This window comes from Castanea sativa, chromosome 5, assembly GCF_040712315.1.
Source record: "Castanea sativa cultivar Marrone di Chiusa Pesio chromosome 5, ASM4071231v1".
Taxonomy (NCBI): Eukaryota; Viridiplantae; Streptophyta; class Magnoliopsida; order Fagales; family Fagaceae; genus Castanea; species Castanea sativa.
Genome location: NC_134017.1, coordinates 12309719 through 12321854, shown reverse-complemented (window position 1 = coordinate 12321854; position 12136 = coordinate 12309719). Strand labels below are relative to the sequence as shown.

At 34.5% G+C, this 12136-nt stretch overlaps 1 pseudogene; it reads left to right on the top strand.

The window, feature by feature from the left end:
* The first annotated feature begins 5068 nt into the window (after positions 1 to 5068).
* LOC142633647 (uncharacterized) lies at positions 5069 to 6980 on the top strand (annotated as a pseudogene).
* The last annotated feature ends 5156 nt before the right edge of the window (positions 6981 to 12136 follow it).

The window sequence follows — 12136 nt, the reverse complement described above, 5'->3', positions numbered from 1 at the left end:
TATGTTTATTCCATGTCCAACTTTCTGCCCAGGAATGTTTTGATAAAATATATCAAAATGAATGCAATTTTGGGAAGCTCCCTCAAGTTTTGAAAAATTTCAATCCCTTCAGTAATTTTTCTATGTATTTTTGCTTCAGTGTAATAAATTGGAATTTCAGTCTTCTCTATATCAGACAAATTAATTGTAAAGTTTCTGCTAGTAGGTGCACCCAATAATCAATAATATTATGATATTTAATAAGCGACAATGTGCAGATTTTGACAAGGTATGTGCTACAAAATTTGTTTGGTCCCAAAGTCACTCAATTGACTAGGAATCAAAACGTTATGTACCTTGACCTTCCTTTCAATGGTCTCTCTCTCTCTCTCTCTCTCTCTCTCTCTCTCTCTCTCTCTCTCATGCTTGCACTCACATTCAAAGCATTTTAATGGATTCACTTGGAAAAAAAAAAGCATCGGAACTATTAATTATACATTTGACATTTAGATGTGTCTCATTTCGATGTTATTTATAATGTTTGATTTCCATTGGAAGAATCATTGTGAATCACTAAATTTCTTTTTGTTGATTTAATATGTATATGTCATGCATATGCTTGTGCTTTGTAAAAAAAATATTAGTGGCTGGTGATGTGATTGAGGAATCACTCATTCCTGAACCATTCTAAGCCCTTTTATGTGCTAACAATATAGTGAGTTTGAAATCAAAATAAGTTACGAGTATTTGGAGGTTATGATAAAAAAATGTATCATGATAAAAGAATCAAAATAAGCTAAGTTATAATAAATGTAATTAAATGTTTTGAACATGCTCTAATGATAACAGCAGTTGGATGTAGCACAATATATATGGTTGTGTAAAGTAAAATTGTTTGAGAGGTATTTTACACTAAAGACATTATTATACAATTGTTTGGACTCAAAAATTTACTTCTAGAGTAGGGATTTCCGTGGTAGTCACCCTCCATATTCAACTATAATAGTGGATGAGACTATGTGAGTGTTTAAGCCTCGTATGTTTTTCCTAGCTCTAAGGAATCACTTATATGATAATATGTTATATATATAAAGTAATGTAATTTTTTTTTCAAATTATAAAAAGAGCCACCCAAGTATTCGGGAAGTATATATTTGGGACCAAACAATCAAGTAGTCAAATTATGGGCATCCATCAAATTGAAGATAGAAGAAATAGAATAACTTCCTATAATTGAATCGACATCCAATCTGAAAGTGTTTTAAAAAAGAGAAGTTTTGGGTTAGCAATTGTCCTTTTTGAGTCCTCAAAATTCTTTTTTTTTTTCTCTCCTGCTAAATGCACCATTTCAAGCAATAATAAGGGATAGCCATCCAGATGACACCAATACAGTGAAAACCAAATTAACTTTTCTAGCTAGAATGATAAGATGTTCCTAATTATAACTTATCTTTAGCATAATTTATGAAGGTCTATGACAATATAGGATAGCTAGGGCTTGATTCTTTGGTTTGGTAAATGCTACATGTTGGAACTTTGTGCTTGGTATTGGGGTTAAGAGTGAGCTAGGTCTATTAAAGTTTCAAGTGAATCAATAATTATTTAGATTAATTTACTAATATTTGTAAAATATTTTCTCTTTTGCTTAAAATTTTTAGTTAATTCACGCGGTCATAGTACTATTGAGCTAGTTCTATATAAGAATGTCAATCCTAGCTCACTCTATATATGGGTCTCTTTCTTGGGTGGGTCACTTGGTCTTGGGTGTCTCTTTCTTCTAACGCTTTCTCTCTCTTCAGGTGTGTGAGTCCAAAATTGAGTTTTGACATATACATATGAAGAAAGCCATAAACACTAAACAGTAAGGGTGGGTTGTAGTATGAACTCTGTATTCTTAAGAGCAAAAGACTTTTTGTACTTGCAATTGAGTTTTGAAGTTATATTTAGTTGGGGTAGAATTTAATTTAACCTTTTTTCATCATATTTTTGAAACTTAGGTAATTGGTTTTACCTAAAGTAAACTATATTGACAATTAATAAAATATAAACTATTTTAATAATATAGCGGGAAAGTACGGTGCAACGTGCATGCCATTATATTGAATAATAATTTATTGCTATTATATTTATGTCCATTGTACAAAGCCCTCATTTTTTTACAAGATTTTGGAAGAATTAAGTTATAAGAATTTGGAGAGATTATGTTAGACAGTCTTACTCTTACCTTACCCCTAATATCTTGTCATTGCGTTGAATAATAATATAATTTCATATATAAAAAATGTTTATAACACAGCCAATATGTAAATCATTTTATATGCGAAACACCTAAATTTTTTACAATCAATATATAAAAAATGTGAGGCATAAAATATAAAGTTTTAATTTCTGTAAATTTGCAAGTACGAAGTACAAAACACAACCGGATATTAGTTTGAAAAATGAAAATTTCAAATTTCAAAACTCAATTGCAAGTACAAAAAGCCTTTTGCTCTTAAGAGTAGAGTACAGAGTTCATACTGCAGCCTACCCTTAACGTTTGCCTTTGTACAGAGCTTTCTCCATATCTACATGTCAAAACTCAATTCTGGATTCATACACCCAAAGAGAGAGAAAGCATTAGGAGAAAGAGACACCCAAGACCAAAAGACCCATCTTCAAGCTTCAGACCGTACCTAGATCATGCTGCCCCGCCCCTAGATATGGCAAAACGGGTCAGAAGTTTTTGACCTGATTCATCCCGATCCAAAAAATACCTAACCCAAACCCGAATTTTTTGACTTGAAGCAAAAACGGGTTAACCCATGACCCGACCTGATTTTTTGCAAGTCAACTTGACCCGAATAACTCGTGACTCAACCCTTTAAAAAAATTTGCTAAAAAATATTTAAACTACGTCCTAATGTTAGGTGCATAAAGCACAAAACACTGGAACCAATAGATTATAAATAAATGTTCACACTTCACATACATGAGACAAGACAAGACAAGACAACCCATTTATTTTTTTTTTAAATTCTCATTCCATTTGATTGGACACTTCACAACTCTGAGCTCACACACTTGACTTACAATTTCTATCAAATGTAGTCTAGTAGTCTAGTACACTAACCTACTCACTATTTACTAACACAATAAATGGCTAGACTTAAGAGCTTGTTGTTGATTCTAAAAAAAAAAAAAAAAAGAAGAAGAAAAAGAGGAACTTGTAGTAGTTGTAGTCCATAAAGGCTAAAAGGCATAAACCACTAAGAGGTAAGAGCTTTCAACCTTTCACAATTTCAATCTGACTCCTACGCCTCTACTCTTTTCTCGGCCTCTATTACACAATTTTAATTTTTTATTGATTTGCTTTCGTGGTACCTTAAATTATATTAAAATATTATATTGTAGATAAAGATACTGATGAAATTGGCCAACTTGAGCTACAATTTGCAAGTGAGAATGATATTATTAGTGATATAAACTTAAAATATATACTTTTTAGTACTCCTTAAGATCTATCTCTTTTTGAAGATGTAAACTTGTAATTACATGTATTTTGACAGTGAATTATTAACATTGAAGACTTTTTCTATCATGAATTTATGAATATAAAAGAATTTTTGCCTTTTTGATTTGTTTAATTGATTTTATTCATTCTTTTTAAACAAATTGTTACTGATTTTATTCATCGTCTCTAAACAAGTTATATTGATTTTTTTTTATAAGCTCTCAACCCGACCCGAATCGACTCGCGAACCCAATTGACCCAGCCCGCCCATTTTGCAACATCTACCTGCCCCCATCCACGTGCCGGTGAGTTCGCTCTTCTTCCTCATCTCCTCTTCTCTTCCATTTCCGACCTCTTCTCCTCCGTCACTCTCAAACCCAAGCCTGGACCCAATTAACTTTTTTTAATCATATTTTGTGTTGGTGGTGGTAGGTTGTGCTTGTCCTTGGTGGTGGTGGCTGGTGGCTGGCTTGAGCTTTGCAACTGCAAGTGAGTGATGGCCCGCAGACTCTGTTCCCGTCTTTTCCATTTCCATTTGTTGCATACGTCTGTTTCTCCAAGGTCTCATTCTGATAATTACATAGATATAATACGTATTAGCTTTCCTTTCTTTTAGTTTCTTTGTCATTTCTGTTTATAATCTTTGTTTACAAAACCTGAGAAACCCAACTTGGCTCTTTCTTTCAGATTATATATCCTTTCTGGAAGCGCCTTAAGATATCCCTTTAATTTGGGGATTTTCCCGGCATTTCAAGGTTACTATTCCTCTTTTAAAAGTTCTATTTTTCACGACTTCTGGGTTTTCCATTGTCACTGTTTTTAAATGATTTTCATTGCGTGTGAAAAACCCATTAAAAGGTTTATGATTGTTTGTGAAAATCATGGCTGAAAGCTTGTGATGTTATGAAATGTAGTTTATATATTTGTGCTAAGTCCTTATAGAAGAACATTAGTTTGATTATTTGAAAGGTACCCATTTCAAGACTTCCATTTGGGGGGTTTTGTGAGGTTCTACAGAGCAAACAAAACTATAATGGCTGATGAAATTGCTGAGGAGGTCTTCAAATAGATATATGTCTTGGAGTAATGGGGTTTGACTGGCTGTCACTACAGCTCTCTGGTTTTGGTTTGTTAGCATTATTGAATATAAGTAGACTCTTAAGTGTAGAGTTTTGTTTTGCTTTTTAAATAAGTACCAATAGTTAAGATATGTCATTAGAAGCTAATATGCCATTTAATTTTGATTTCTTAAGAATTTAGGAACTTAATGCCCCACTAGTTAACATCGGACTTTAGGTCATTGTCTTCAACAACTACACCAAATTTATGATTCTTCTCTACTAATAACCGATACGTGATAAGATGGATCCCATATATTTTTTTGACCTACAACGTATATGAAGGGGTTCTTGTAGTTTTCTTGTTCTAACTCACAGTTGCAACAAGGATTTAGTTTTCACATCGTCCGCTGTTGTTCTTCCTCTGGTATGCTAAATTCATCCACAATATATTAAATATTTTGCAGCATCACGAGCTTATGCTTGAGGTGGGCGCAAACATTATGATCGTTTTGGCAATGGTAAGCTGGGTGATGAAGATTTCAGAAAAACATGGAAGAAAGAGATGGATGAAGATACTTCTCTGTGGACAGGGAGTGAAGATGAAAGAGATGATGAAAAAGATCCTAAAAGTCGTCTTGAAGAAGAAATTCGGAGAGTGAGACAGCAGGCAAAGGAACATTCTGACCTAATTAATGCCGATGACAGTGATGAATTAAGAAGTATATGGTCTGGAAGTGATAAGGACAAGACGTTGTGGACTGGTAGTGAGGGTGACGACGACGACTGTAGAGAGGGAAAATTCCCGACCTATCACAAGCTGACACATCGTACTACCAAGTCCACAAAATACAACCAATTATAAAGCGCCACGTACTGCTGCTAGGTTTTGCCATCACTATTCAGATTCCAATAGAAATTTGCCAAGTGTCATTGAAATAAAGGCATGAAACTGCATCAGCATGCGTAAGCGATGACACAAGCAGCCCTGCATGCGTAAGCGATGACACAAGCAATCCAGCACGTGTAAGCGATGACATAAGCGGACCAATCAGGCTGTGGCAAGTGTCACCAATCAGACTCCGCCACGTGTCGCTCACCCACCCCTAAACTCCTATAAATAGAAGCCTTCCTAAGACATTTAGGAGGACATAGAGAAAAGGAAGAAGATATTTTGAGTTCAGAAATCCAGAAGCTCTGCCGGAATCAAACCCCAAAGCCTCCAAGAATTTCAAGAACTTCAACCTCGAATACAGACAACATTCGAAGTAAAATCATCCAAACTACTTGTCCAGATCTTAAAGGTCACTAGAATCAAGCTCAAAAGCCTCCAGAAACCTCAACAAACCATAAATCAACGAAGCTCTACGGAATCAAGCCTCTAAAGCACCGAAGAATTTCTACCACAAACCTTCAAACACGAAGAACACACGAAGAACACGAAGAACAAAGAATTTCTAACAAGCTCATAGCTAGAGATTCATTGTAATTCCGTTTCAAAGATCTTCGATCCATTCCTCAGCCAAATTGAAGGATATCTTGTGTTCAAATCAAAATCACATTACCACAATTCCAATCAATAAATCTTTCAAGGAGGTCGAATCAGAGGATCACTCTTTTGTAATTACAGAGAATTGTACCACATATTCATAAATACAAATTCGCATTTGTGAAACTATTTTTACTTGTTTGATTTATTTCGAACTAAGAATTTAGTCGTCTACAACGACGATATTCCTACATAAGCCTACCCAAATGAAAGTAGTGATAAGTACATAGACAAATTGTTTGAGTTTGAAGAAATGCCTAAATATCGAACAATCTCTGAATTATTGAAAGCTGAAAATGAACCAGAAGAATTGTCCCCAGGAAAGCAAGCTAGGAAAATTGCAGTTGAAAATGCCTTGAAAAAATTGAAGAAAGGTCCAGATGGGCGTTACTCCAATGTGTGGGAGGTCATGAGTGATATAGATATTCTAATAGGAGCATTTGAAAGGGTTGTTTCTGGACCAGAGTACACGGAGCTTAAACAGGGAGGGCCTAAGAAATTAAATATGCAGTTCTTTAAGGATATACAAGCACGTATGATAGATCAAAATTACAAGTTCTCACCTGAGTTAAAGCTGAAGCCGAAGAGCAAATTAGTTTCAAGAACGAAGTGGCAGAAAGCAGAGTCTAGAAGGAGGAAAGCGCAAAAGCGTTAAGTTGTAATTGTTTTCTTTCGGCACTAATGTGAGTTAAATGTATTATATATCCCTGCAACTTGTGCTTTTCAAATGTTCAAATCTGTAATCATAGGTACTTTATTTTTTTTAATTAGTAATTATAGTTTTACTTAGTTCGTAAGATTATCCTCCAATATTATAATTATTCATATAATCCATGCACCTGAGTTTCTTCAATGCCTAAACAACATTGCTTACTCTTTTTTATGTATGCTCTTTTATTATTGGCTTAAATGTAAAAACACCCCCTGGGGTTTGGGTCAGTAGCCAAAACACCTTCTGGAGTTTCAATCCTTTCTTTTAACTCCCTAAGATTTCCTTATCTGCCAAGTTGACCTCCGGAACTATCTTTCGCTAGCTCTTATTGATGGAAAGTTGTTTGTGGTGTTCTTTCTCACATGTAGATGTTCATCATTTCTCAAAACAGCAGAACCCACACTACCTGTGACAATGGCCTTTTGCCCGTCTACATCTCTTCTAATGCTTACTTTATAAACAACTGAATCCAATACCAAAGTAAAATGACTTTTTCTTCCCAAAAAAAAAAAACACAAAATCCAAAAAATTTTATGTAAAAATCGATAAGGCATTCAATGCTAATTGCATTTACTGCATTATTGGCTAGAATATGATAATGATGACTAATTTTTCAAGTAACAAATCTGGAATATGAAACTGTCCTACAGAATTAAGAGGAATGCGCAACCAAGTTTAGTCGTCACCTGCTCAATGCTCACTTGCAAATACGACTAGAGTCCAAATCCAAAATTCTTGACCCTCCAAATGACAATGTTGAAAATAGAATATCACATCATCACTGAAATAATTGTAATAAAAGAAAATAATATTAAGAGTAGCCATTGACGTGCTAGTGGAGGCCTCCACTCACAAGATTGAGTAGCCATTAATGTTGACACCTTCAACTTTTCGGAGGAGTTTTATTACTTTCTGCATGCACCCTTGACAGTTGCATTTTGAGAACATGTCTGCCAACAAAAGGAATGAATCAAATGTAACATAAAAAGAAAACGAAAGTTTAGTGAGACTGAGAAAAAGAAGTAAAGGCCAAAAAGAAATAGATGAAAATGCATAATTGCTTTGGAGAAAGATGATAGAAAATGGCTTGAATTAGGGGCCTCAATCTTTAAGAATTCATTTTATGACATTTTCAACAGTGGTTCTTCAAAATGGAGATGCCTGGAAACTTTTGCTTCCTATTTTCTGCTTTCTCTACAGTAGTATATTTCTTCCCAATCTAAGAACCACCATGCTGTAGGAAGTTCCGGTAAATCAAATAAGTTGGGAGTTCCAAGTCTGAGAGAAAACAAGGGGGAATAGATGTGTAAGTGTGAAATGACATAAGTACCCCATTTGTTATTCATGCTAGCTGCTACTACCATTTGCTGAAACACATACATTGTTACTTCCGATTTTTTTTTTTTTTAATTCTTTTTGGTTGATAAATTCTTTTAAAAGGAATATATATATACTTTATTCAAGTCTACACCCATCAAATCCATGTTTTTAGCTTTAAATATATACTATATTATAATTTGCGCTTATGCGCGAAAACATTGAATGGTGTTGATAAAAAGGGAAAACAAAATGAAGAATCTTATTAGTAATCATTTGAATTTTATAAATTCTAAATTATTATTTATTATTCCAGCAAAAAATGTTATTTATTATTCCTACAATACTTTATTTTTTGCATAAGTAGGATACTGTTTTTCCTTTTTGGTCTGTGTGGTTATTATTTATTATTGTTACTATTAAATCTATGAATTATACTTGTTACTCTGGTTTGCTAATATGTATCTTTTTTTTTTTAGGTCATGGAAACCTCCACTAATGAACCCTCATCTCTCACTTCTTTACTCTTCTCTCGTGCTTGGTCTGTCTGTCTGTCTCTCTCTCTCTGTCAGTTTATTTCCTGTCGACAACTCTGAAACAACAATTTCTCCAGCGTCTTCCTCATTTTACAATATGTTTTACTTTTACCACACACAAAAATCGCTTTCTTTCCTTCCTGTCTCTATTACTATGTTGTTACTCTATGTATATCAAGTTGAGGTATAGTTAAATATTTATTTTCTATGTATATCTAAAAATTTCCAGGCTTAATTCTTCTGTTTGGGTATTGAGTTTATGGTCTGCAATTTCTTGCATTTGTAGTTGTTGCCGTTGTCTATGGAGAGAAAAATATGACCAGTCTTTCTCAGACACTAGTGCCAGTGTTCTTTCTCACATGTAAATGCTCATCATTTCTGTAGTTGGATAGGTGTAGTGGGACACCCGCCTGTTGGTCATCATATTGGATAATGAACGATCATGCTCATAAATTGGCAAACCTTCTGAAATGTATCCATATGCTCCTAGTTCATAGCCTCCTAAGGGAACAAAACCAGCATCATTGCCAAGAGAATTCGCATGGTCATGCATTGGTATCATTTTGTTTTGAAATCTTTCATGATTGCCAATTTTGAGTCCATCCCCACCCAGCTCTAGATTTTGCATTTCTGCCATCAAATTGTGATTGAATTCAGCTGTCACAGTCTTGGCCCCTCTACTCTGATTAAACACCATTCAGATCTTCAATCATCATCTCCTCTACCAAAGGTGGGAAACGTGCTGATTTTGGGAGGGATTAAGGCTATTGATCAGATATTGGGTTTGGTTCTGGTTCTTGGCATGATTGAATAATTCGGCTTGTTTCTTGTTGTAAGTTACAACAAGAAACAAGCCGAATTATTCAATCATGCCAACACTTGTAACTTGGAGACCAAATCTCTGCATGTTTACCAGTTCTAACCAGCATATTGATCAAAACAGCGGAACCCACACTACCTGTGACAGTGTCCTTCTGCATCTCTGCTTTCCTAGGAACCAAACCCAATAGCCAAATTATGGAATCATCTCTTTATCTTTCTGTCAATAAAAATTATGGTAGCTTTCCTTTTAAGCATTAACAATTGACTCTCAGTTTTGTTTTGCAAAAGATTATGGATTTCCCAATATGCAAATTAGATCTCTTGAATATTAGTTTCTTTAACTTTGTAAAAGATTATGGATTTCCCATTCTGCAAATTAGATCTCCTGAATATTAGTTTCTTTAACTACTTTCACTGACATAAATGCAGATAACATTTATAAATCTGTAGAAAACAAATATGTCAGTGTGTTTTTCTTTATTCATAAAACTAAACATAATCACTGTTATGTTGAGAAACAAATTAAAGTGTTCTACATTTGATTTAGTACAGTTTGTCTGTGTCTTATTTGCATTATTTACAATTACTAAATTTTACAGCATAGGTTGCAATTAATCTTTGACTCTTTAAGTTTAGAACCAGATTACTATGGCTCAAAGCCACTACTATTTTATGTCCTAAACAAGAATTTTCGTGAGTGATTAATCCCAAAACCTTCAGCTACCTTTCGCATAATAATAAACTACTTTGCAGCATTTTACAAACTATGCTGAAAAGTACAATTAATGAAATGTACTTTGAAGAAGATGATAATGTCTCTCTATATCTTCATAAAAAAGATCGAACCATGACGTCTCTGTTAGTCTCATCCTTGCACATTGTTTAACTATGCAGTTTGCTGCTGACCCAAGTTGTAACTGACACCTGCAACACAAGACATGGATCATGGTTTTGAGGACAGAAGCCCATTGTATGGATGGATTGTAACTCTCCATTGGAAAGTTCTACAATTGATAGAATGATAGTTATGGTGTAAATGCATAGAAAGATTCAAAATCTTCTTTTGTATATCCATTTCCAAGTTGGCTCCAAGCCATGAACTATGTAATATCATTTAAAAGTGCATTTGGATTGAGTGATTTTTGGGAGAATGGAAAATCTGGAAGAGAAAAGATAATTTTTGGTTGTTTGGTAGAGAGAAAATGGGAGTTGATTTTGGTAGGGCATGGGTATTTCCCAGAGCCCACAAAAAACAATTCCTCCCAAATCTGAGAGAAAACAAGTGAGAAGAGATGTGCAAGTGGGAAATGACATAAGTACCCCATTTGTTGTTCATGCTACTACCATTTGCTGAAATGTACACTGTTATTTACGGTTCTTTATATATATATATATATATATATATATATATTCTTTTTGGTTGATAAATTCTTTTGAATGGAGGCAGAAAAAGGTTGTAATTATTGTGCCATCAAACATCATATGAAGTTAACTTGTATATATGAAGATATTCTTTATTTTCATGTTAATTCAAAAAATCTTGCTTGGGATATCAATGATTGATTTATTTTTCCAAGTATGAGTTTATATATATATATATATATATATATATATATATATATATATATATATATGTGGGGAGTAAAAAGACCCTGATGGGAATATAGGCCGTTGGGCCATGCTAAGGAAGGCCGACCTGCTCTTAGGTTTAGGACTTGTCAGTACTACGGGTTGGCTTATACTCCGAGGATCCAGCCGAGGGTGATTTTATCTTCGGACGGACACCAGAGAACCCGGGACTTCATGATAAAGGTTAGGGAATGACACGGTCAAGACCGATGGTTAAAGGGGGGAAGCCCTTGAATGTCCCAGAAGCACCGATGTTAGAGAGATACCAAAGATAAAGGCTGTCACCTCCACATTAAAGACCCTGCACCTACCACCCTGGCCGCATTAATGGGGAAGTGACACCTGAATAGTGGAAGAGAAACTTCTGGTTACTATTCAAAGGCACTGAGAAAAGAAATATCTAGGTTAAGGGGGAGTTTGGGGCAACACATGTACAAAGCATCAAAAAGAAGAGTATTTAAGGAGCAACTTAGAACAGAAATAGGGGATCCTTTTTTGTAACCTAAAAGAAAGAAAACAAAGAGAAAGAGATTATATAAGAACAGCCCTCGGCTTACGTCCGAGCATGTTGATTTATAATATTCCTTGTTGTTTTCATATGTTTGCAATCTTTGGCTTGTCATTTAATCCTTGAACACTTCTAACCTGGGTTTCAAGCCCACACTCTACAAATCATATTGTTTAAGGCTCATTGGGCCTGAGCCCGTAACTGTTCTTGAGGCCAGGTGCAATTGTGCACTTACAATATATATATAGTGAAGAAGTTGTATACGATATTTAAGGTCTTTCACTCTAATGCAAAAAATTTTGCAAAAAATTTTAGGGGAAGTTTCTCATGGTCTGAAATTGCTACATTGGTGAATGTGAAAGATGCATTAAAAGCTAATTAGAGTTTTGAATCCCTAGATAGGGATTTCAAATGGATTTTTTGAAAACCACTTTTTGATATGCTTTTGGCTTGTGAAAATTATTTTGGTTGGACCGATTTATAACTTCTTAGCATTAATTTTCTATTTTTTCAAAAAAAAAAAATGTACTACT